We start from the raw sequence: 27291 nt of genomic DNA, 5'->3' as shown, positions 1-27291 counted from the left end.
TCTGTCTCTCTGTCTCTCTCTGTCTCTCTAGTGATCACATGTGCCCTATAGCAGAAATCTTTCTCAGTACCAGTAGATGGAATAATGGTTGCATAGTCCCACATAGCTGACTACAGTTTGAGTCTTGGATCTTACAGCTTAAAATTCATGCCAGGTGCATGTATGTCCATGCCCAAAATCCTGAGAGGAGAATAGAGGAGAAGGGATTGCAGTATCCCAGGGGATGTTCTCACTTTTTATCTCTCTGTCTTTCTCTATCTCTTTGGCAAGTGCATGTGCCCTATCACATTCCCCCATTTTAACTCTGATGCTTAACATTCTCAAATTTCTTAGGTTCATTTTATGCCAATACACAGTCTGTTTCAGCTCTGGTCCTATCAATTCCAATGCAATACCATTTCATTTTATTGTACCAACATTTTCAGATTGCAGAATGTGTACTTGGCACAACACTAGACCTTCCAAGGACACAAAGCAAGGAAGACTCGATCCCTGTCTTCAGGAGGTTATACTACAGCACAGGAAATGAAACACAAAGAGAATTATTGTATGTGATTGGCTAGAAATGAGGAGGACTATAAGGTAGTCTCAATCAGAGTGCCATGAGAATGCCAAGAAAAGAGAAGTTATTTCAAACAGAGTCATTGAGAAACTCATGAACTGGAGTTAGTCCTGAAAATGTAGAAGTATTTTGACTCCTAGAGAAGAGGCAGCTAGGTCCAACAGGGGACTCAAGAAGTGTGAAAATATTCAGGGAAACAGGAAAGTGGAGATCACAATCAAGTTTAGCCTTAACTCATCAGTGGTTAAATTCCACATCAACTACTCTTTTTTGTTTATTTTAATTAATAATCTCAATTCTGCCAAGTTCTCTAGATGTGATGCTTCCTTATCAGAGTAACTGGGTGAGGCTCAACACTCAACTTCGCCTTGATTCCCAAAGAAACTTCCTTTCTAGGTCTCTCCAGTTTTTTATAGAAAAGACATATGATGTCACTGTGTTTGTCCCTGCAATTTCATTTGCCAGGTTCAGGTTTTGTTTGTGTGAATAACTCAACATGACTCATAAATTTGACTTTTAGATAACCAATACTATTGTGAAACAGGCATTACATGCTCTACAGAGTTACCTTATTTAACATGACACTTATAAACTGAAAAAAAGTCTAAAAAGAGATGCCTTCACAAATATAGAACTCAGGAAAATGTGCCCGATCATTCTTGTCATCAAGTGTTTCTAGTGGATTTCAGTTGGTATATAGGATCAACTTTTTAGCATTACAACTAAATATGTGACCATCAGAGTGCCATGAGAATGCCAAGAAAAGAGAAGTTATTTCAAACAGAGTCATTGAGAAACTCATGAACTGGAGTTAGTCCTGAAAATGTAGAAGTATTTTGACTCCTAGAGAAGAGGCAGCTAGGTCCAACAGGGGACTCAAGAAGTGTGAAAATATTCAGGGAAACAGGAAAGTGGAGATCACAATCAAGTTTAGCCTTAACTCATCAGTGGTTAAATTCCACATCAACTACTCTTTTTTGTTTATTTTAATTAATAATCTCAATTCTGCCAAGTTCTCTAGATGTGATGCTTCCTTATCAGAGTAACTGGGTGAGGCTCAACACTCAACTTCGCCTTGATTCCCAAAGAAACTTCCTTTCTAGGTCTCTCCAGTTTTTTATAGAAAAGACATATGATGTCACTGTGTTTGTCCCTGCAATTTCATTTGCCAGGTTCAGGTTTTGTTTGTGTGAATAACTCAACATGACTCATAAATTTGACTTTTAGATAACCAATACTATTGTGAAACAGGCATTACATGCTCGACAGAGTTACCTTATTTAACATGACACTTATAAACTGAAAAAAAAGTCTAAAAAGAGATGCCTTCACAAATATAGAACTCAGGAAAATGTGCCCGATCATTCTTGTCATCAAGTGTTTCTAGTGGATTTCAGTTGGTATATAGGATCAACTTTTTAGCATTACAACTAAATATGTGACCTGAGGCAAATTGTTTAATACCTCTGTGAGCTTCAGATTTTTGTGGGTAAAATTAAATTGTGAGATGTCAATATGGAACCAGAAAAATGAATGGACAGAGGGGTAGGGCTGTCATGGCTAAGAATATCTGGTCTCCCTGAGATGAGTGCTCAGGACTCTCTGTACACACCAACCTCATCTGATTAGCTCCTCTGGACAGAAATGGTCTTCCCTGGACTATGACTAGGTTTTCTCTTCATTCTAATATAAGATCACTAAGAAAAATCCAGTTGCGTTCATAAAATTGTATTTCAGAGAACAATCACAATGGCCATGATATACCCAAATATTAGATAAATTCAATAAAATATGTTCATAATTACAGTCAAAGCATACAGCATAGAAGGGAGAATAAAGGGGCCAGACCAAATCTGGTATGAGTTCAAACTCCTCTGCCTGACTTGAAGTTGACTTCCTAGAGAAGGCGGAGTCACTGCAATAACTACTGGGGCTTCATCTATGGCAGATGGAATACTATTCTGTCACAAAGAAGGATGAATTTCTGTTATTTGAAGCAAAATTGATGAATCTAGAGGAAATAATGCTAAAGGAAATATCATGTGTCCTTACTCCTTGCAAAAGCTGAAAGATACTATGGAAAATTTAAAATAATAATAATGATGACAATAACAGATTCAATTGCATAGAAGTAGAGGATGTAATGGGGCGAATGTGGAGAACTCGGTTAATAGGTACTAAAGTACATATAAATGATGGAATGATGGCAAGAGCACCACAGCACAGTAAAGAAGCAAGGCGTTCTGTTCTCTCCCAGGTGTAAATGCCTAAACAGGAGACAGAAAGATGAGCACACACACTGGAGTCCTCAAATTTGGTGTACAAGAATGTGTTTGTTCCCCTGCCCCAAACCCCTCTCATCCCACCTCATCCTACCTTCATGACAGAACAGTCTGGGGAACAGACTTAAATAATAATGTGAAGCTTAATTACATTCACATTTGCTGGGTATTGTCATAGATTTTCACTCTTGTTCAAAACATTTTCTCTTCTTCCTTGTGGGAGAATTCTGTTTCTTTCCTCACAGGAGACAGAGATGACTGTTTGATTTGCCTTGGCAATGAAATGCGAGTGAAGATAACTCTCTCTTTGGAGAGAAGCTTTAAGCGCCAGGCCATGGCTCAGTCCAGTCTCTTTTCCTTCTGCCAATGACATCTATAACATCCTATATCAAAACCATTCCATCAATATGGGCTTCAGATTAAACAGGGTGTGGAGCAGAGCCTAAGCTGACCAACAGTGGACGTGGGGTGTGAGCAAGGCAATCATCTTTTTTCTCATAACTTGCCAAAATTTGGGAGTAGTCTGTTACGGCAGCCTAACAGCTTGCTGTGGTTAATACAAGCACACTTTCTAAGAGTAGGCATCTCTGCTAAGTACTAGGAACACAAAGGTGAATGCATGGACCTTTACTTCAAGATACCAGCTGAGCAACGGAGACATTAATATATTTAGCAAAATAGAATACAAAACCGATTGGGAGGACAATCTCGTAGAGTCTCTCCTGACAAACTGTCCTGAGGAAAAGCAGTACAGCGGCACACTGTAGCTGGCTGGGCAACGTGCTCACTGTTTCCAAAGAGTGGTATCCAGGGAATTCTAGAGAGTGTTTATTCACAAAAACCAAGATACCCATATTTCCTAGTTTATCCAGGATAGTTCAGGTTTGTATCATTTGACCTAGCAGTAGTAATATCCATTGCACCTTTTATGTTCAAGGTATCTCAGTTTAGGTGATAAATTATATAACCACTCTAATAATAAAATAATATGTAGAATTTATTGGCTGCTAATTGTCTCAGGATGGCATACAGGATAGGCCATGTTTGTCAGATGGGCTGTGTGTACTGGTGAGGCCATGTGTCACAGATAGGACAAATGTTTAGATTTCCTGCCACACTCAGTTCCCTACTAAGAAAACAGCCCAAAGGGGGGTAAAAACAGCCCAGTCACAGTGGCACAAGCAGTAGGAGACTGTTGCATGAGGCTGGAGCCACACAAGAAGCCCAGGTTCAGATCCTGTCAGTGGGTGCCCGTCATCCTAACTAACTTGGAGGCTGGGGCACAAAATTGCAGCAGCAAAACCCTATCAACCGTAGCCATCATTTTTTCTCTCTCTCCCATCTCTCCTCCCATGTACACAAGCTCGCTCTCACTCGCTTTCATTTTATAAAAACAAAAACAGAAAAACTAAGTCTCGGCACCGTGAACATGACTGACCCTGATATTCCAGCCACAGCTGACTAGATCTGAGGCTATGCAGTCAAAGTTGGCTACGATAATCTGCACAGAAGGGAGAACAACCACTTATGAGGTGACACATTGTGAAACTTATTTGTTCATTCATTCAAGAAATATTGACTAAGCACCCATTCTGTGCCAAGGCCTCCATACTGAATAGTGACAAACTAGCCTGACCATATGCTCGCTCTAGGGAACTAGGACGGTGAGGTGCATAGAGGACAGAAAGCAGGTCCAGAAACAATGAACTCCACTTCTGAGAAGGTAATGAGAGGCCACAAGGGATGCTGTCATATCTAGAACCCAGTAGGTTGTTGTTCTAGAATGTCTTATTCTCACCAAACATCCCAATCATGGAAATGCTGTGATTCTATGTAACTAGCCTTGCAGCTGCTGAGAAACTAACCTGCCTTCCATATCTATCCCTAAAACCAACCCATATCTGGCCTTGCTAAATTTAGCAGATAAATATACAGAACGTGGTTGAATTAAGATATGCAATGTATCATTTTTGGTATATGTCCTAGATATTGCATGGGACACACTTATGACAAAGATTCATTTGTTGTTTATGTAAAATTCAAGTTTATCCAAGTGTCCTCAGTTTTGTCTGGCAACCCTACCCCATCACATGAGAGGCGATAAGCAGGACAGGAGGATTGGATACAGGGAGTGCAGTGAGAGTAACAGCACTAGCTAAAGGATTTTATGGGAAGTCACACCTGGTACTGGTTCCATCTTCATTATCCACCCAATTTTAATAAGATATTTCTTCGTAGAATATTCCCCACATTGAACTTCATCTCTACAATCCAGCACTTTTTTTGGGCCATCATTCCTACATTATGATTTGGTCCCCTAAGCTGTGTGGTTTAATGGAAAGAGCACTCAAAACTTAGTATTGTCGTAACCAGCATGCATATGACCTTGGGCAAGTCTCTGAATTGGTCAGAGACTTGGTTTCATCACCAAGAACATGAAATAATACCTAGCAGGGTTGTTGAAATACGTAAGCTTATTTGTTCACATAAGTAACCATTCTTTACATGTTTTCCACATGCCAGGTTCTTTGCTAATTTCCCTGTTGACGGTAGTAAGATGGAGGCCCTTCCCTAAAAGAATTCACAGTTCAGTGAGAGATACAAACAAGGGAGTAAGTCGATGAGGTGCTGGAGATAACGCTGTGATGGCCTGGAGGACATTGCCAGCCCAGTGTCTGGGTCATGGCAGTTGCTCAGGAATTGCTACCCAATATTATTAGTCTATAAGGACCAAGACCTGAGTCTTTCTGTGCCTTTACTTCAATCTACCACTATTGCAAGTGTTTCAGTTTTCAGGCCCTGCCAGGTCTCCCTGACACCTTGGGCTGCCTTTTGGGCCCTCTACTTTGTTTTTGTTTTGTTTTGTTTCTTTGAGAGATTTTTGCTATAGGGCACGTGTGCTCGCCAGAAAGACAGAGAAAGACAGAAAACAAGAAATCACACACACCCCCCCGGGGGTATGGCCACGCCGCAGTCCCACCTCCTCCATTCTCCTCTCTGGATCTTGGGCACGCACACACACAGCCCCGGCATGAGTTTAAGCCATGGGGTTCAGGACTTGAACTGCAATCGACTACATGGGAGTCCAGCGACATAGCCATTACACCAGCTGCTGGTCCTCAGTCCTCCTCTTTGAAGCCCTGAGCCACTCACGTGCCAGGACCCCCATCACCATGCTCTAGGCCTCCCAATGGCAACCTCCCACCCTGATGGCTGGCCCTGAACCAAATAGCCCCTCTATCTGACTTTTAGGACCCAGATATTCACGGCAAAGATAGTCCAAGTGAGGACAATCCATACTGTGCTCTTTCAGTTAAGCAAAAAAAAAAAAAAAAAAAATGACTGTGTCATATCAGTTCCCTTTTTAGCAAGACCTTATGCATGCAGGCAATCATTCTGTGAGGAGGACAGTGCTGATGTTCAAGATTTACAAGAGTGGCAGATTTGGAAATAACATATGACCCAGGTTTTCCAACCAGGAAGTGGGTTTATGCATGTAGCTACCTCTTTAATTCTGCTTCGACTTTCTAGTTTCTGGGTTGGCTCAAGCAATGTCAAAACCTGTGACTGCAGCACCAGCAGCTTGAGAGTGGGAGTGTCAGTGCAGATCTATTTCTGCGGCAAGTTCAGTACAGGCTGAATTTAAAATATGAAACACAAAAGTGAGGCTCATGGCTGTACCACAGAAGGGGTGGGGAGAGGAACACAGGACTTCTACAGAAGCACCATCACCCCCTCCCAACTGCAATTTATTACAAATGTTTCTCTATTCCAGCTTCTAGCAGGATGTGCCAAGCTGAAAAAGAGGCAAATCATTGTGGGGTTTTACTGTGCCTGCTTTCAGTAGCCAGCTCTGGCCCTGCCAACCCTCCTATCCTCTCGCCAAATATAGAGTTGCAACACAGAGGAAATTGTCTTTTGCTGAGTAGAGGAATGGCAAAATCCCCACAAATGAATAGTTGATGAACTAGGTCTTACTGTTCACTTAGGAGCCCAGAAAGAAACAGGAAGTGGAACTGTTGGTGCATTGAAGGATAATCCCACAGAGCGTCGAAACATACCTGGTACAGGGGGCGGGAGGCTAGGGGGCAGTTGGTGTTTTTTAACCTAACTGCCTAGCATATCTGCCAATAGCTGGGGTCTAACATCAGGGGATATGATTTGAATTACCCAATTACAAAATTAATGTTATCTAATGCAAAGCTGTCTCATTTGGTGGCAGTTCTTCATCCTTCTTGTTCATCCTTCTTGATGGGGTGCTAATATAGCCTCTCGCATGCCTTTGACAGGCACAAAAGCAGTGAAAAGGTGTCTGAAGGAGCGCTGTTGTTCTGGCGTGTTCTTCAGGGGTCTTTGCCTGTTGACTTTGGCTAGGTCTGCAGAGCTGCCTGATAGCACTAAGAGCACCTCCTTCATACCACGGGTAGTTCTGAGGCACAAGAAAAAGACTGGAGCTTTCCTACTTGTAGTGAGCAAGGAGCTTAGGGCAGAACAGCCTCGTGAACCACAGACGAAGGCACAGAAACGAACTGCATGTTGTTCCCCTGAGGTCTACTGTTGGCCCCACAACGTCTTTTGGTTGTAACAACCTTCCAATCTCATGAGTCTCCATTGTTCCAGTGGTGATTTGTGGTATATGGTCGCTGACTAATTTTCCTTTCTCTTTAAATTCCTGTGTCTGCTTTTTGGCATTTTTTTTTCTTTCCATTTCTTCTTCATGGAATGAACTTCAAACAGAAATGGAAAAAGGATCTCCTACAGATAAACTATTTCACGTGTCAAGCTTTTGCTGCACAATTCATATTTTCAACATAGATTCATTCCTTCATCACTAGATTGGAAAAGATTATATTCAAACACTGTGACAGCTGTGTCATCATTTATTTGTATGGTCTCCCATTTTTTTTCTTTTTTTTTTAGTTTAATTCTCTGTTATAGAATGACTAGAAATCTTCAGAACTGAAAACACATTTTCAACTTTATGTGCAAATATATTAAGTATATTATCTGTAGTCTGCGCAATTCATTCATGCACTAATCCAATCAATAAAATATTTATTGCACATGATGTGCCAGAACCAAAACCAGGTGTTTTACATTTAGCAATGAACAAAATCAGTACAGTCCACCCTCGAGGAGTCAGCTTTCATTCCTGTACCCAATCTTTATTTCACAAGTATTTACTAAGCCTACAATCTACTAGACATTTTAAAGACCAGATGAAACAGTGAGGAGTGGTGTTCTGGTTCCCTTAGCATCTCTGTATTCTTTTTTTTTTTCTCAGTTCTAATGGTCTACTTTACACAAACTTTCAATTTTATGACTGAAATTCAACTATAATTACAACTACCAGTAGCCCAAAATGTTACCTTTGCAAAATTTCCAAACTCCTTATTAGTTTTCAGCAATTGTTCAATATATTAAACCCAAATCAGGCTTTGCTTGTTTAAGATAGTTCATTAAAATTGCAAACTATGCTGTTTGAGTGAAGTAAAACATACCCAGAAGAAGTAATCATCATCAGATCCCATTTTTCCAGGAGGCTATGCTTACCTGCTCTCTCATTTTAAGTCTTAAATTCTTTTTTTTTTTTTTAAGAGAGGTTTTTGCTATATGGCATATCGCTCACCAGAAAGACAGAGAGAGACAGAGAGACAGAAAGCGAGAATCACCCCCTGGGGGGATAGCCACGCCACAATCCCTTCTCCTACATTCTCCTCTCGGGATCTTGGGCACACACGCACACGCGCCTAGCGTGAGTTTAAGCCACCGTGTCCGGGACTGACTTGAACCGTGGTCAACTACATGGGAGTCCAGCGACATAGCCATTACACCAACTGCTGGTCCCTTAAGTCTTAAATTCTTGGCTATAAAATATACACTTTTATATTCATCCTAATGGGTTTCTTCAATTAAATTGTTATTATAACAATACAAAGAATTAGGTAAAAAAGAATAAAATCAATCTCTAATTCTACCCCCTCCCCCAAAAGTGACTGGAGTTCTGACTTGCCTTTTTTTTTTTTTTTTTTTGAGAAGTTTTTGCTACAGGGCACATGTGCTTGCCAGAAAGACAGAGAGAAACGGAGAGACAGAAAGCAAGAAATCAACCCCCTGGGGGATGGTCACGCTGCAATCACACCCGGCGTGAGTTTAAGCCACCGGGTCTGGGACTCGAACTATGGTCAACTACACGGGAGTCCAGAGACATAACCTTCACACCATCTGCTAGTCCTGAAAAGTGGGTTCTTAAAACATAAGACTTCAGGAAACAAATGACAGTGATGTCTGAGAAAGAGATTGTATGATTGCCCTAGCTGAGTGCCTGGAAAAACTTACCAGGCTGCAATACAGGAGTAAGGAAGAAAACCAGGCTGAGGCTGGGAGTCTCCTTGAGTTGAAATATTGCTAAATGTCCACAGAGGCCCAGGCAGCAAGAGTTGACACAGCAAGGATGTTAGAGGAGAGAGCTCTGATTTAGAGAAAAACAGCTTTTAGTTTATATAAGAGCTAAATACAATGCAATGATTTTAACACCTGAAATGTTTTCTCAATAGTTCCCAGACAATTGGCTCTAAGATATTTCCTGTGCAATAGTTCTATCAACCCTCTGACTGACTTCACTAGCTGGTTGTATTTGAAGGAACAGTCCTTTCTAGATTGGGTTCTGATTTACGATATTCCCTATTTTTGTCTTGCTAGCTAAATTATAGTGACAGTGACAGTGAAAGGAAGAACACATCCTATTGTCAAGAACCATTACTGATCACCTGGCATTGGATAAAAAGAAATAGCCTCTGCTATCTGAGAAGAGATCTAAATCTTCCTTTGTAGACTTTGGAAATTTGTGATGGATATCTAAGGCCACCTCCTCTCCCTATCTAATCCATGGTGCCTTCTCTTTCTTTTTTTAATTGTGGTTTCTGGTTTACATATAATCACATATCTTTGTGAGGTACAATATGATTTTTCAAAGTGTGTAGTCAGTGTGTAATATTCAAATCAAGGATATGAATCTATTTATCTTTTTTTTTAATTTCCAGAGGGCATGTGTTCTTTTCAGAGAGATAGAGAGAGAAAGAGGGAGGGAGAAACCATCCCTCAATGAGGCATAGTCATCCACAATCCCTTCTCCATTTCGCCATCTTATCAGAATTTGGGGCATCCAGATACATGCCCCAGAATATTTTTGAAGCTACCAGGGTTGGGATTTGAATCATGGTAGATCATGTAAGATCCTGTTTCCTTAATGACTAGGTTACAGGGTCAGCCTGACAGAGTCATCTTCTCTAACACTAAACATTATATTATGTTGTGCACATTTCATAATAATTTACTAGGTTTTCTGCAAGTATATTTTGAATTGACTTTTTTTGATGGAACACATTTATTATTCATTGATAAACAAATATGCTTTTGTTTTCATTCACAAGGCAAAACAGCAAGTGTGTGTCTAGTTGTAGACTCTTCTGACACCTGCCCATCGATTTTTGTTTTTTCCAAAATAGTTCTAAATTTTTAATTTTTAATATTACTTTATTCTCATTCATTTACTGTACATCATTACAGTATACAAAATGAGAATTTTCATCCAGAATACATTCTATATTGGCTCAACTGAGGATATTATTATACATGTTATTGTCAACAAATAACTTTTTATTTCTTTTTTCTCATATATTTTCTTTTCAGAGAGATAAAGAGGGAGGGAGAAACCAGCCCTCAATGAGGCATAGTCATCCACAATCCCTTCTCCATTTCGCCATCTTATCAGAATTTGGGGCATCCAGATACATGCCCCAGAATATTTTTGAAGCTACCAGGGTTGGGATTTGAATCATGGTAGATCATGTAAGATCCTGTTTCCTTAATGACTAGGTTACAGGGTCAGCCTGACAGAGTCATCTTCTCTAACACTAAACATTATATTATGTTGTGCACATTTCATAATAATTTACTAGGTTTTCTGCAAGTATATTTTGAATTGACTTTTTTTGATGGAACACATTTATTATTCATTGATAAACAAATATGCTTTTTGTTTTCATTCACAAGGCAAAACAGCAAGTGTGTGTCTAGTTGTAGACTCTTCTGACACCTGCCCATCGATTTTTGTTTTTTTCCAAAATAGTTCTAAATTTTTAATTTTTAATATTACTTTATTCTCATTCATTTACTGTACATCATTACAGTATACAAAATGAGAATTTTCATCCAGAATACATTGTATATTGGCTCAACTGAGGATATTAATACACATGTTATTGTCAACAAATAACTTTTTATTTCTTTTTTCTCATATATTTTACTTTTTTTCTTTTTCCCACTTGATTCCCTACATTTCATCCTCTACCATTTCCCACCTTCCTCCCACACTGTCTCTGGTATCTACAGTTGCTTTCCTTGCCTTTTTTTCTCCACATTTTATTGTTTCACAAACTATCTCAATTAATCTTAAATAGCAAGTGCAGCTGATATATATACATATCTATGAGCACATGTCTGTCTTTAGGCATAAACTTCAGTGAATAGAATTAACATACTATTAAGTAGCACCTAGCTGGGACTATATAGCTTACTGTAGTCATTAAATAGGTATTTTTATGCATTTTTAATTTCAAGAAAAACTGTTTTAGTTTTAATAGATCAAAATAATGTTGAGAGAAGTTTGTTCAAGGCCTAAATCCAGGAAAAAGGTTAGGATTCAGTTCAAACAGTAGGTAGATGAGTCTATCAATATTCAAGAAAAGACAAAATCCTTAAGTCTGGAAAACAAAGCAAAGAGAAAAACAGTATTGTTTTAGTCAAAGTCAAAAAATTCTATTTCATCAATTCAGTCTCATGTAATTAATCTCTCTTCTGTTGAATTTGAAGTGTTACTGTGGTCTGATCTTTCTGTTTAAATTCTGGAAGTTAACATTCAACTTTGTTACTGATCTTTCCAGACTTGTCCCTACCACTAAGTTGGCCATTCTCTTGGATGTTTTTTGTACTCGTATTTCTGTGTTTCTGACTTTAGTTTTCTTGTTATAGCACTCCCTTCAGAACTTCTTGGAGAGCTGGTGTTGGTAAATTCTTTCAGGTTTTGTTTATATGGGAATGTTTTTGTCTTTTCTTCCCGTATGAAGGATAATCTTGCTGGGTACAGTATTCTTGGTTGAAATTGTTTTTTATTTAACACTTTGATAATATTTCCCCATTCTTTCCTTGCTTGCAATATTTCCAATGAGAGGTGCGATGTTAACCTGATGAAATATCCTTTGAAAGTAACTTGATGTTTCTCTCTTGCCAGATTCATATCTTATCTCTGTATGTGGTTTTGACCAGTCTGGCTATGATGTGTCTTGGAGAAGATCTTCCTGGGTTGATTCTATGTGGGGTCCTTTGTATTTCTTGGGTCTGGATATTTGAGTGCCTCTCTAAATTAGAAAAGTTTTCTTCCAGGATTTCATGGAGCAGATTATCAATGCCCTTATTAGTTTCTTCACTTGCTGGGATACTGATTATCTGGGTGTTTGTGCATTTAATGGTATATAGTATTTCTCATATATTATTCTCATTGGGGGAGGGAGGTATTTTCTCAGTCTTTATCGTGAATTTTTCTAGGTAAGAGGTTCTGATTTTTACATCTGAGATTCCATTTTTCTGCATGATCTAATCTCCTTTAATACTTTCAGGGGAGGTTTTGACTTCCTATATTACAGCCTTCATCTCTAACAATTCCATTTGATACTTCTTCATGGTGTGTATTTCCTCTTTCAGACCGTGCAAGAACTTCCTCACCTCCTAGAACTCATTGTCTCTTTTCTCCTGCATCTTCCAGAGCTGATTGTCTCTCTTCTCTTGCATCTCTGTTAGCTTTGTCACTATGAATATTCTAAATTCTTTATCTGACATTTTCATGAGTTCCATTGTATTGTCTGTGGAGGATGAGAAGTTATTCTTTTCCCTTGTGGGGGAGATATTTTCTTACCTTCTCATATTTCTTGTGCCTCTATGGTAGTTTCTGGTCTTCTGATGGATTATAGGTTTTTTCCTGCTTTTTGGAGTTAAATCTGAGAGTTCAGAGGTGTACAAGAGGTGTTCTGAAATCTCTCTACAGTTACGTTTTTTCTCCCTTTGTCCAGCAGATTCCATGGAAATTGAAGATTACTTTGACCTAGATCTTGGGGTCTGAAGTCTGGGCAGAAAATCTTCAGTTGTTCTAGTTCCTGAAAGAGCCTGCTCAGAGCTCAAATGTAGATTTCTTGTGATTGGCCTTTCCTACTAGATCTTGGGGTCAGGATGGTGAAGTATGGGCAGAAAAACTCAGTGACATTTTTAACTCTGCTGTGATACACCATTTCATAACCTATTGCACTTGTTCACATGCATTTTTTTGTCTGTTGATCATTTTCTTGGGAAATCCTCCTCTAATTCCATCATATAGTTTCTAGTATATACCATTTTCTTTCTACTCCTATGCCATCGAGTCCTTCAGTTTCTACCATAGAGTGCAGACATTAGGTATATGTTAAGCAGAGACATACAGTATTTGTCTTTCATAGCCTGGCTTATTTAACTTAACATTATAACTTTTAGTTTCATCCACTTTGTGTCATATGACAGGATATTGTTTATGGCTTAGTAGTATGCCACTCTGTGTAAAAGTGACACATTTTCTTACTTCATTCATAGGTTTTGGGGCACTTGGGTAAATTCCTTGTCTTAGCTATGGTAAATAATGATACAATAAACATGAAAGTGCAAATGTCTCTCCAATACAGTAATTTCTTGTCTTTTGAGTAAATACCAAAGAGGGGGATTACTGGGTCATACAGTAGTTCTATTTTTAGATTTTTGAGACCCTCCCATACTGTTTTCCACAGTGGCTATACTAATTTACATTCCTACCAGCAATGTACAAGGGTACAAGGGTTCCTTTTTCTCTATAACCTTACCAGCACTTATTAATAGTTTTTGTTTCCTTTTCTTGTTTTCTCAAATCATATCCATCCTGACTATTGTGGTTTTGATTTGTATTTCTCTTATGTTAAGAGATGGTGAACATTTTTATTTGCCTTTTAGACATTTATCTGTCTTTCTTTGAGAGTTGTCCATTCAAATAGATTATCCATTTTTAAATAGGATTATTCGTTTTCTTGTAGGTCACCTTTTGAATTCCTTATTTATTGTAGTTATTAATCCTTCATCTTAAATATATTGGGTCATCAGAAAAGTCATGATGCATTTTCTCATAGAAAAACATAGAAAAAATATACCATGACTTTTCCAATGACCCAATAATTTATAAATATTTTCTCTCATTTTGTCAATTGTCTATTATTTCCTTTGCTGCACAGAACCTTTTTAGTATGATGTAATCCGACCTATTTTTGGTGTTGCTCATGCTTTAGATGTTTTATTTATTTAAGAAAATTTAAGGCCACCTCTAGCCCCCATAACACTCATGATGCCTATTCTTAATTACCTAAATATAAGCAATTGACCTCCTGTCATAATTATCATGTCCTGAATGCCTTTTTAAATTGCTATATCAGCAACACATCTTTTAGCTTGCTTTTTAACTGAAACTTTTAACTTGTTTTGTTTTTATTGTTTATAATATTTTCTTAATTCACTAACTGTCCTTTACTGAGTGAGAAACATCAATATTCTCTGAAAGTGTATTTCCTGATTTAATTCATAAATGCATTCTTTTCTGTACTCATTATGTTACTCTATCTCCTACATTAATAGTGCTGATTGTATTGGTTTCTGTCCATCAGATATGCCCTTCCTACATGCTTTAATCTACTTCCATGTTTCCAATTTCTAGCAACAAGATTAAATGTTTCATTTATTTCCAAGGCTGGAGATCTCTTGACCTGTAGTTCCAAATGCCTTCTGACTTTTCTGCCTGTATATTCTATAAGTACCAGAAGACAAGAATTTTCCCTGTGCCTGGTTCTAACTCACATTACCATGATCTGCCAAGAAACAAATCAAACTGACATCACCACTGCAAATCCTCATCGGAGCTTGGGCTTAAGTCTCTTGAAGACATGTACCTTATGCCTGTGAGACATTACTCAAGTCTATATCCACAACACAGTATTTGGGCAGCTATGGATTTTTTTAAACACGGATCTGTTAGGGGCCGCAGATGGCGTAATGGTTATATTGCTGGACCCCACATGGACAGCAGTAGTTCAAGCCCTGGAACTGGTGGCTTAAAACTCACTCCAGGTGCATGCGTGTGTGTATGTGTGTGTGTGTGTGTGTGTGTGTGTGTCCATGATTCCAGGAGGAAAAGAGATTGTGGCCAGGCCATCCCCCAGGAGAATGATTTCTCACTTTTCCTCTCACTGTCTCTGTATCTCTCTCTTCAGTGTGCATATGTGCCCTAAGACAAAAACCTAAAAAAAAAAAATCTGTTTGGAATACAAAATAGACCATGTTAAGGCCTTATTTAAAACCATATCTGTTTTTATAAAAGATGTCCTGATTACATAGCATAATGAACAGAAAAAATAACATGTTCCTCTTTGCAAGAATATATAAATACAAATAATATACAATGAAATATCTTAATACTTAACTGAGTTCAAATGAGAATTCTACCACCATAAAAGGGCAGGATGCAAACCCATAATACTTAGTTCATGAACTAAAATGTGTGTACAGTCTGGTGGCATATTGACTCTATCTGGCAATAGTGAAGTATTCAAGCACTGATTTTTTTTTTTAATTATACATACACACACACACACACACACACACACCTTTAAGGCCATGCAAAGTGGGGATGTAGAATCAAGATTCTTAACTGGGACTCAGGAAAGCTTGTCACCGTCTTTGGAGAAGTGGCAAGGAGGATTAAATCTGCTCAAGGTTTTATATGGAGATACACCTCCCATGAGAAACTGACATCTCAGGTCTTTAACACACACAGGTGTGGACTACAGTATTATAATAACAGAAGCCTACGAGAATCTGTAAGTTGACAGTGGTTTAATAGGAAGATTTCTTCTAGATCAGTAAAACCCTTGGAGCATCTACAAGAAGCAAAGGCAAAACTACCCTCCAGCAATGCTTCCACCACTCAACACACATGTGATATTCTCAAAAACAAATAGTATATGATGAAGACAAGCTCACTGCACAAGAAATCATTTGCTGAGAGAATCAGAAAGTATAACGGAGAGATTTGTACTACCAAGAATATGTCATAAAACAACAGTCCAGAAGGGACTATAAAATAAAACTGTCTCTTAAAACTGTTAAGGAGGTAAAGGAAAAAATATACTTTAAAAAGAAGGAAAAGGTAATGTGAAAATAATGAGCGATTTGGAAAAGGACACTTACAACTTTGGGTTGAAAGATTTAGTCACTGAAATTAAAAATTTAGTGAAGGGAAAGAGCATGTTATATATAGCTGAAGAAAAATTATGGAATTAGAAAATAGCTCTAAGAAATTATATATAAAAAGAAACATGGAAAAATGAAGAGGCAGAAAATAGGAGTGGAAGAAGTTAAGGTAAAATCTATCTGGAAAAATAGAATTTGTCTAATAGGGATTGCAAGAGGAGAGAATAAGCAGAATGAAATAAACAAACAAAAAAAACTTCAAAAAAAAACTTTTAGGAAAAACAAAATACATGAGTTCTCAAATTTAAAAAGCCTACTGGGGGCTGGCATGTGGCATGGTGGTTAAGGGCACTGGACTCCCACATGTCTGACTACAGTTCAAGTCCTGGACCTGACAGCTTGCTTTCTCACTTTCTCTCTCTCTTTGATAAAAAAAAAACTGGAAAATAATAATAAATAAAGTTAAATTTAAAAAATATTTAATTAATTAATTAAAAGAGACTAGTTACAAAGGTAAAGATAGAATGTAGGTAAACCAACATGGAATGATATGGTTCCCTGGAGTAATAACAGCTGGAAATGATGCAACTCCTAAGCATAACAAAACAGGAGAAGGAGCAATTACTGGGACGTGTAGAAAGTTGATAGGGAAAACCGCCCATGCTACCTTGACCTTTAATCAAGAGAAGCAGACCACCTAAAGTAACCTATCAGAAAAGAGTGGAGGAAACAAATAGCCCATTCTCATTCTTCTCCCTCCAATCTATTTCTGCCAGAATGTCCCTTTGCTTTACCCAACGAGATGCCAAAGAGATTTTTGATTCAATCTATAGAAACCAGCTTCTCAAGGGCCAGCAGGTAGCATGTGGTTAAGGCAGCTGGACTCTCACATGGCTGACCATGGTTTGAGTCCTGGACCTAGCAGCTTTGCTTTCTCACGTTCCTTCTCTCTCTGTCTCTCTCTGGTCAGTTTCAAAAAATAAAATAAAATAAAATAAAATAAAATAAAATAATGAAAATGAATAAAATTAAATTAAATAATTCTTTTTTAAAAAATGGGACCAGCAGTTGGCGTGGTGGCTATGTCGCTGGACTCCCATGTAGTCGACCACAGTTCATGTTCTGGACCTGGTGGCTTAAACTCATACCAGGCATGTGCATGTGTGTGCCCAAGATCCCGAGAAGAGAATAAAGGAGAAGAGATTGTGGCGTGGCCAACCCCTCTAGGGGTGATTTCTCACTTTCTGTCTCTCTGTCCCTCTCCATCTTTCTGGCAAGTGCATGTGCCCTATAGCAAAAACCTCTCAAAAAAAAAAAAAAAAGAAAAGAAAAGAAAAGAAACCACCTTCTCAGGCAGGGAACAGGCTGTAGAGGGTGGAAATGAGTTTAAATGGAGCAAAAAGATCGTATTTGGTAAATCTGTTATCCCAGAATCCTGCACAAACCAAACTGTACTTCAAATTTGAGGTCAGATTTTTCCATACAATGAGAGATTTTACTATACAAGGTACCTGAAATAACTGCTACGGAATATATATACTTCAAAATGAAGGAAGTAAATCCAAAAGAAAAGAACAAGTTAAAGATAAATTAGCAATAAATACATGTAAGCATGTAATACATCTACACATCTATAAACTGTAAATAAAGTCATTGTAATAATGGCTAATGAGGGAGTGGAGTAAAAATAATGCCAAACAATGACTTTGGATATGAAAAGACATGATGGTCAAAAGTACAGCATTACAATACCTGTATTGGTTAGAAGGCTGAGGATATTGACTCATTTTTTACTTAACTCTTGATGCTTACAAATGTAATGATAGACGAATAGCAATAGAATGTTTAACTTGCAAATAAGTAAAATGAAAATAGGAAATGATAAAAATATAATCAACCCAGTAAAAATCATAAAGTTGAAAAAATGGTAAACAGAAAATACAAAATAAGATGATTGAAATAAATATGTTAATAAGAGAGATAACTATCCATGTATAAGATCGTTTGACTATGCAATATAATAAGCTTTCTGTTGAAAAAACAAGCATCCTACCATTACTCCTTACTAGGTCTCCAAATACTTTTGCTACAATATAGCCAAGCCTTTCTTTGGCTCTGAATTTTGCAGGATTCCTTTGTCTGTATATGATAGAAATCCAAATCAAAGGGGGGGGGAGATTGTTTATTTGCTCATGAAACTTCTTTTACATTTACTGCTCATGCACATATGTGAGAAGTCACCGGCACTGGAGACACACACCACACAAAGACTGTCTTCTTCCAAGAAACAGTGCTAATCCTGTAGGGTTCAGCACTTAGCTCTCAGGGTCCTAAGAACTTTCACATGACCATATCATAGTAGTTACTCCTATTGCTACCATGGTTATTTCAAATGTCTGTGCCCCTGTCCTAGTTACCAAATCTTTTGAGAATACATACTGTACACTCATAATCTTTATTGCCTTCTCCCCAATATGGTTCCTGACACATAGCAGTGAGATAATAGATGTTTAATGTGAAGAGGAAAAGTAAGGTTGTGTTGGATAGTTTTTATTTCTGTACATGACTCTTTTCTCTCCCCTACTGGAATATCCTCTTCCTAAGGTGGGCTCATTCCATTCACTTCTCCATTCAGTTGTTATGCTTTACAGACAGAAGGCACCGAGCATATATTAAACAATATTGTGTTGCCGGAGAAGTCATGACACATTTTTGTATAGAAAATACATCATGATTTTTCTGATGACTCAATATACGTTAATTACAAAATATATAATGAATAAACAGGACTTTCTTCCTTTTTAAAAATATAACTTGAGGGAACCAGTAGTTAGTGTAATGGCTATGTCACTGGACTCCCACGTAGGTGACCGTGGGTCGCGTCCCGGAGCCAGTGGCTTAAAACTCACGCCTGGCACGTGTGCGTGCGTGCCCAGGATCCCAGGAGGAGAATGGAGGAGAAGGGATTGAGGCATGACCATCCCCCCTGGGGGATGATTTCTCGCTTTCTGTCTCTGTCTCTCTCTGTCTGTCTGGTGAGCGCATGTGCCCTATAGTGAAAATCTCTCCAAAAAAAAAAAAAATAGAACTTGATTGTACAAATTAAATTCTATAATAGCCATGTGTCCAGAGTTAAATGTTCAAACATTAATCTGACGTTATTTCAAATGTATTTTGTAGCCAATGCTGTGGTCAGTGATGCTCACTCAGCTTATGTAGAAGTGAATGGGACAGTGTGCTCCTTCTACAGCCCAGACCCAAGTCTGTCCACAAAAACACCAGCTCGACCTCCACTGAAGGCCTTTCCCTCCACATTTCAGTGGTGCCTCCGTATTAGCTACAAAACACTTTCAAGTTACATCAGTAATGTTTAATACTACACTTGGCAATCAACAAAAGATCACTATCCAAGCCTCAAAAGAGGCTATTGATTGAACATGACAACATTTATAGAGAACTTTAATTTGCAGAATTAGTGAAAGAAGAGAATAAAAGGGCATCAACTGGTAGAAATGGAGGTAATCATATAAAAGGTTAGCAAAGACATAGATGGAGTAGATCATAAAATTAGTGAGGGCAAGGCAAAGCTTTTCAAGTAAGCAAATTCTCACCCTTCATGTTCCTCCACCTTCCTTGCTCTTACACATTAAAAGCACAATTAATTAAAACCAGTAAGGAAATGATTGCAAGGAAAAAGTGAAGAGCACCAGATATAATTAGAATTGTGCCTTGGAAAGCCTGCCTAGAATAGTTTTTCCAAGCTTGTCAAGTTTCAGAGCTCACTAATCTCATCACACAGCTCAGCTCAGTTCTTGGTCTTGCATCCCCCCACCCCTCCACTTCTCAGTCTCCTAAGAATGCATGTATTTCCATATGCTTATTGTGTGTCTCATAAGACGCATTGCCTCTATATGAAAAATGTATGAGACACATCGTACTGTGCAAAACAATGTCTCCAAATTGGCCAATTATATTTTGTGCAAGTTTAGAATTGTTCAATGATGTTTCTAATGCACTGTGTGCTTCTGGCAGTGGCGGACTGTGTTCTGCATAGTTAGAGCAGAGGACTTGATAGCTTAATAGTGCTTAATGAATGAAAATATGTTTTAAAATAACATGGAGAGGGATGCCAGTATTATTTTTAATGTCTACTTTAGCATTTACAAATTACATAACCCTCTTGAGAACAGATGACGTATATAATTTTTAAACTGTTTAAAGTGGCTAGTAGTTTTTTCCCTGATGTCTTTCCAAGATAGGAAGTAAGTCTCCATTCAATATTTCCATCCCTTCTTATCTGCTACTATATTTACCCCCAGGTGGCTATTCAACCCATCCTTACTGTCTGGTTTCCATATGTTAATCTCAGTCATCCCCTTATCCCACGGACCTGCTTCCTGTGTGTATCTTTTTTCTGCTTTCTTCTATTAAATACACATTCCCTATTAACTCTCTTCTAACCGATGCTTGCATTAAATTGTGTTTGCTAGATTTTATCCTATCTTTTATTTATTTCTTATCATGACTCTTCTAGCTTTCCCAGCTGCCTCCTGAAGCCATCCCACATTTCAAATGCTATCGCTGAACTACAGATGTTTTATGTTCTTTTCCTAAATGTTACATAAAACTCTCTGGCAACAGAAAAGTGTTGTGATGATGTCTTTATGCAGATATTCTCTTAGCAGCGATGTCATTAATATAGAAAGAGTTGTCCTTCTCCACACCTACTGAAGACCAACCAAGGGGAATCTATAGGAACTACTTTACTTATTTTGTTAAACATAAAACATTGTGAGACAGTTTTTATCCTGTAATAATGGTTACTAAGATAAATTAAAACTCTCCCTTTTTAGAAATCCTTTAAAAAAAAAAGAAGAATACCTGCTCTAACTCAATTCAGGGGGACAACTTCCTTTTCCTAGTCTGTGGTATTTATAAACTGAGTCACTCAACACTGAATTATATCCTGTCTTATATTATTATCTGATTATCTTGTGTATATATAGCTCGTCTCTGTGGTTAAATTATAAGCTCGTTGGCCCACAATCTTTTCTCCATTTATATCACTTTCTAGTTAGTGACCATAAACTATTCTAACTTAGGCCATTCATGGTAGCACTTGCTGGATGCTGCTGCTTGACAGGCTGAACACATGGGAAGCCCAGGTTCGATTCCTGGCCCATTCTGAAATGCTGGCTGTGTTAATGCACCTGTAGTCCCAGCTACTTGGGAGGCTTAATGAATAGTTGCAAGAATTTCATAGCTTGCAGCCAGTGTGGATAACATAGCAAAACCTTTCATGAAAGAACCAGGCATGGCAACACATGTCTGTGGTCTCAGTTACTCAGAAGGCTGAGGAAGGAGAAGCACAACACAGTGAGACCTTGTCTAAAACACTACACATACATCTCTCTCTCTCTCTCTCTCACACACACACACACACACACACACGTGCACACACACACACACACAAAGAAAAAAAGAAAGAAAACTATTCTAACTTAATCAGAATATTCATTATAAATTATTGTTTAATAAGTACTGCTATAATTAAGGAAGGCATAAAATGTAGACAAAAATTTCTCAAAGTTCCAAAGTTCCTTCCAGTTTTGTTATATCCCTGCCTTCCAGCTCCTTCATGAAATCGCCTTAAAATTATATGCCAATACACTTTGCTGGTTTCCTCTACTCCTCAGGCCTCACTCAAAGGGTTGTGTGAAAAATCTTCAGTAGAGAGACTAGCAGATGGTGTAATGGCTACGTCGCTGAACTCCCATGTAGTCAACTGCAGTTCAAGTCCCAGACCCAGTGGCTTAAACTCACATTAGGCACATGTGCATGCATGTCCAAGATTCCAAGAGGAGAATCAAGGAGAAGGGATTGCAGTGTGGCCAGCCCCCCCGCCCCCCGGGGGGGTGCTTTCTCGCTTTCTGTTTCTCTGTCTCTCTCTGTCTTTCTGGCAAGTGCACACTCCCTTTAGCAAAAACCTCTCAAAAAAAAAAAAAACCTTCAGTAGAAATTGAAGTCAAGTTCAGACGCCATTCAGTCAACTGTTTTTATGAAAATGATCATACTCACATTGAAAGGTTTGGAAGAAATAGTCTGGTTTATTCTGAGGTTCACTGTTTTAAGACAGTTCTATGTTCCATAAGAAGTTCATGAATGTTACACACACAATTTCCTATAGCACAAAGAAAATTAAAAGCTGATTGAAACATTGTTCTTTCTTTACTACAGAACTGATCAGAACTCTTTACATGAGAATTATTGCAATAAATCTCAAAGAAGGTACAAAGTGTGCAGAGTTTACTAAACCACAGAAATTTTTTTCTTCAGCAGAATAGTCCCCAGATGATATCTTGAGAAATGTTCAAAAATGAGTTAGGTAAAATAGTTTTTGAATGAATTAGCAAGTGGGCATCTGTCTTTTTCTGATGGGATATGTATGGCTGGATAGCACATGCTGCAGACAAACTCACTTTCACCAAAACTCTCTCTAGGCCACTTACACTGGTTTTACCTGTGAGAATTCCTTTTTCACAGCTGTTAACCTGTTATAGCTGTTGGTCATAAAGATACATGACAGGCACTGAGAAAAATCAATACTTCATAAGTACTTTAAAGGTAGCGAGCACATTTTATATTTCTTTTTTATCTCTATTCTCAAGACAGACTTTGGCAATTGGTTCTGTATCTAAAGAGAATCAAGATTGTAAGGAGAAAGGGACCACGTCATATGATGAAGACCAAAGGAGACCTGGGACAGCCCAGCTATCTTCAAATACCCAAAATGAATAGATAATTCTGTTTCACTTGAAAGAACTGAGGTACAATGGATGAATGTAACAGAGGTAGTTAAGCTCAGAATAAAGAAGAATTTGTGGCCCTATAATGTCCAAAAATGGAATAGTGATCACAGGTTTTCAATTATCTTTTGACAATGTTATTACATATTTCCCAATTTGGGGGGATTCACACTGATATACTACATCTGGCAAGAAACAGAAAATGCATGTCCGTAATGAATGCATTATCAACCGTATGTTATTTGCCTTACCCATAAAGGACTAATAGGTTTCCTTAAAACAATCTTGAATTTCATTTATAATTTTTAAATATAGCAGAGTGACTTTCATAGAGTATGGGCTCAATGAAGGAGGCTGTTACTGAATAGCTTTTTGGTAGTAAGTTTCCAACACTTCAGATAAAACTCTTTTCAACTCTGTTGAAATTGCTTTTATCTGATGGACTTCAAATTTCCTTCTACCTTCAAGGTTCTATTGGTCCTCTGTTTCCTAAATGTACTTCCAGGGAAAGCATCCCCCCTGAGAAGCCTCTGGAAAAGTTAATACCCAAAATCTAAATCCCAGTTGTATACTGCTCTCTTGCTGCCTCTGTACACATTTTCTTCCTGCCCTACAGGTCTGACTTCCAGTTTTCCCTTACTCCAAGTCATTTCACATCCCCCTTCCAACTCACAGCTCCCTGGTTTCCTATTTTGTCTCAACCAATGTCAGTTTTGAATGACAGCCTTCCACGAGATCAGGAATTAAAATGAAAAACTATCAACAAAGAGTAAGAGAGATTAAAAACCCTCCACACTGCCATGCAGCTCACCTTTATCTCATCTGAAGTCAAATATTGAATGGTGGGAAATGTATACAATATGTTATCTATGCACAAGCCCAGTTACTTACTGAATCACTTTCATTACTTCAGCGACCACTCAATCATGTTCATCCCCCCCCCAAAAAAAAATCATTTCAATAGGAAGAAATCACTTAATTTTTTTTAACATTTCTTGATTCACCACATTTCAGATTCTGTCATCAGCATTTTACATGTATCAACACAAAAGTATTTAAAACCAGAGTGATTTTAAACTAAAATTCTTCTATAATTATTTGGATATAATTTATCATTTTAACAGATGTCTTATTTCTCACTAGCTTATCCAGATATTTTTCACAGAACATAGGAAAAATGTGTAAACTTTGAAACTAAATTAAAATAACCCATTATTAAAAATCAAAATCAAGGGAACCAGCAGTTAGCATAATGGCTATGTCGCTGGATTCCCATGTAGTCGACCGCGGTTCACGTCCCAGACCCGGTGGTTTAAAACTCACGCCAGGCGAGTGTGCGTGAATGCCCAGGATCCCGAGAGGAGAATGGAGGAGAAGGGATTGCGGTGTGACCATCCCCCCCTGGGGGGTGATTTCTCACTTTCTGTCTCTGTCTCTCTCTCTGTCTGTCTGGCGAGCGCACGCGCCCTATAGCAAAAACCTCTCCAAAAAAATAAAATAACAAAATCAAGTTCACTGTAGACACACATAACAAGCAATAGGGTGTACCTCAAATGATCATTTTTCTATTTCATATATATTAAATAGCTACTGAAATAGCCTAAGCCAATATATTGATAAGCAGGCTAAATTTCTAGTATTATCAGCAGATATTAGAGATCAAAAGCAATGTATTAAATAGAATTATAAATAAATATTTCTCCTTTTTAAAGAATTATTTGCTTATTTAATTCCATTTGTTAGCATTATTATTTTTAACTTGATCAGAGAGAAAGAAAAAGGGAAAGCGAGAATTCAAGTCACTATGTATGGGACGCAAACCGCATCAGCCATGTGAGAGGTTAGAACCTCAACTACTAAGCCACCTGCCAGTTCATAAAATAAATAAAAGAGATTAGTGTCCTAAAAGAAGATGTCTAAAGCATAAACCACTTTCTTTTTTCAGTCTGGATATTCTGATTCTTCTTGTTTGTTTTTCAGAGGTTTTTGCCATATGGCACGTGTGCTTGCCAGAAAGAAACAGAGACAGTGAGAGGGAAAGTGGGAAATCCCCCCCCCCCCGGGGACCGGGGGAAGACCCAGCCCCAACCCTTTTTGGAAGGCCATGCCACAATCCCTTTTTCTCTATTGTCCTCCTGGTATCTTGGGCATGCATACATATGTGCCTGGCGTGAGTTTCAAGCCACTGAGTCCAGGACACAAACCATGGTCAGCCTTGTGGGAGTCCAATGACAACCACTACTCTATCTGCTGACCCCAGATATTCTGATACTTAAGTAAGTTGTGATAAGAGCTTAAGAGTAAATAATCAAATAATGATCAGTTTATATGTCGTTCAGAACTTTACTGTCAACACAAATAGTTTTTATAAAAGTTGGAAAACTATATGAAGTCTGTGTCTTCACAATAATAACTATCACCAAACCACTTTAGAATGATTTAATATCCAGTTGCAAGACTGTATACTTCTTTTGCCATTTCATTATTTAGAGATATCTTCTTGAATATGCTTTCTAAAATTAACATTTTAAAATAAATGTGTTATCTTTTACTTCTGAGCAAGATGGAGAAACAGAAATTGGACTTACTCTCCTACCTAAGATACAAAAAAAAAGAAAAATTTATAAAAATAGTGATTGTCAAGACATTGAACAAAGGTGAACACTATGATTGCTCAAACTTACTGTCTCGAGAGTGTTTACAGACAGAGAACTTAAGAAAGCCGAGGCAAAGCCTTATAAATGGTCTGAATTGAGGAGACAGAGTTAATACAGACAGACTTGATACAGAGCACAGAGTTGATACAGAACCAGGGGAATAGAGTTCTGGAGAGGAGACAATTGTACAGGTGGAAACTTCAAAGATCTCGCAGTTGCCTTGAGTCAACAGCCTACTTGTCAGAGCACACATGTGAAAAAATTAGATGGGGCCAGGGAAAAAACTACCAATGAATTAATTAATAATAATAATAATAAACATTTCTGGGCCCAGTATTACTGCTGTGAAGCCCCCAGCCAGTCTCCCACTTCTTCCAGACCCAAAAAGCTAGAAAAGACAGGTTTAGGTGCATAGTGGCCAAACATCTGAATACTGTGAGGGTCAAAGAAATCTTCACCCTCCCCCTCACTGAACGTGTTGCAAAAAGAGAGAAACTCCTCTTCATAAATCTGAACTCAAAATTCCTCCTATGGTTACCACACTGGAAAACACAGTATAATGAAGAAATTTACATAGAATTATTTCGCAGTTAAGAGAAACACATGAACTCACAGTTACAGAAACCTTCTCCAATGAATCAACCAAAAGTGAATGCATTACCAAATGACTGAAAATTAGAGAAGAGTTTCAAGGATGAGAGAACCAAGTAGTACATTTCCAACAAGGGAACACAGTAACTTGTCTTCAAGTGTGGAAAAATCAGAGGATATTACTGAAATGTCAGAAAACACATATAGAATATTTACAGTGAATATTAACTCCCGGAGATAAAGAAGTTTCTTTCACAATATGGAATAAGAATTAAATACCATGAAAAAAAAAAGGGAACTGTTAGAGATGATGGTTGTAATAAAGGAAATCAAAATCTCCCTTGAAAGTATTAAAAGAAGATTATATTATGCAGAAGATTGAATTTCAGAGGTAGAAGACCAAATCCCTGACCTACAAAAAAATCAGCAAAAAGACTGAAAAAATAGCAAAAAAAAAAAAATGAGGACAATATATGAGAAATACAAGATACCATCAAACATCAAATGCCCAAACATCAGATTAACTGGTATCCCAGAGGTGATGAAACTAATAAGGGCATTGATAACTATTTTACAAAATCCTAGAACACACTTTCCAAATCTAGAAAAGCACTCAAACATTCAGATCCAAGAAATGCAAAGAACTCCAAATAGAACCAACCAAAGAAGATCACTTCCATGGCACATCATAGTCAGATTGACCAAAACCACAAAGATACTAAAGATGGCAAGAGTAAAACATCAAGTTACTTAACAAAGGTCATTCCAGCAGGTTAACACCAGACCTCTCATCTGAAACAATGCAAGCAAGGAAAGAATGGGAAAATATAGTCAGTGTTAAATGAAAAGCAATTTCAACCAAAAATACTATCTATACTCAGCAAAATTTTTCTTCACATGAAAGAAAAGATAAAAACATTCTCAGATAAAGAAAACCTAAAAGAATTTACCAACTCCAGACCAGCTCTTCAAGAAGTTCTGAAGGGAATGCTCTACCAAGAAAACTAAAGGCAGAAAGACAGAAATAAGAGAACAACATGGCC

At 38.0% G+C, this 27291-nt stretch overlaps 1 pseudogene; it reads left to right on the top strand.

The window, feature by feature from the left end:
- Nucleotides 1–2705: 2705 nt before the first annotated feature.
- The window catches only part of LOC106733897 (60S ribosomal protein L30-like), a 68172-nt pseudogene continuing 43586 nt past the window's right edge, over nucleotides 2706–27291 (top strand).

The sequence above is a fragment of the Tupaia chinensis genome, unplaced genomic scaffold (assembly GCF_000334495.1).
Source record: "Tupaia chinensis unplaced genomic scaffold, TupChi_1.0 Scaffold145870_1, whole genome shotgun sequence".
NCBI classification, from domain to species: domain Eukaryota; kingdom Metazoa; phylum Chordata; class Mammalia; order Scandentia; family Tupaiidae; genus Tupaia; species Tupaia belangeri.
The sequence above is the reverse complement of the archived record's forward strand: the minus strand, read 5'-3'. Positions and strand labels throughout refer to the sequence as shown.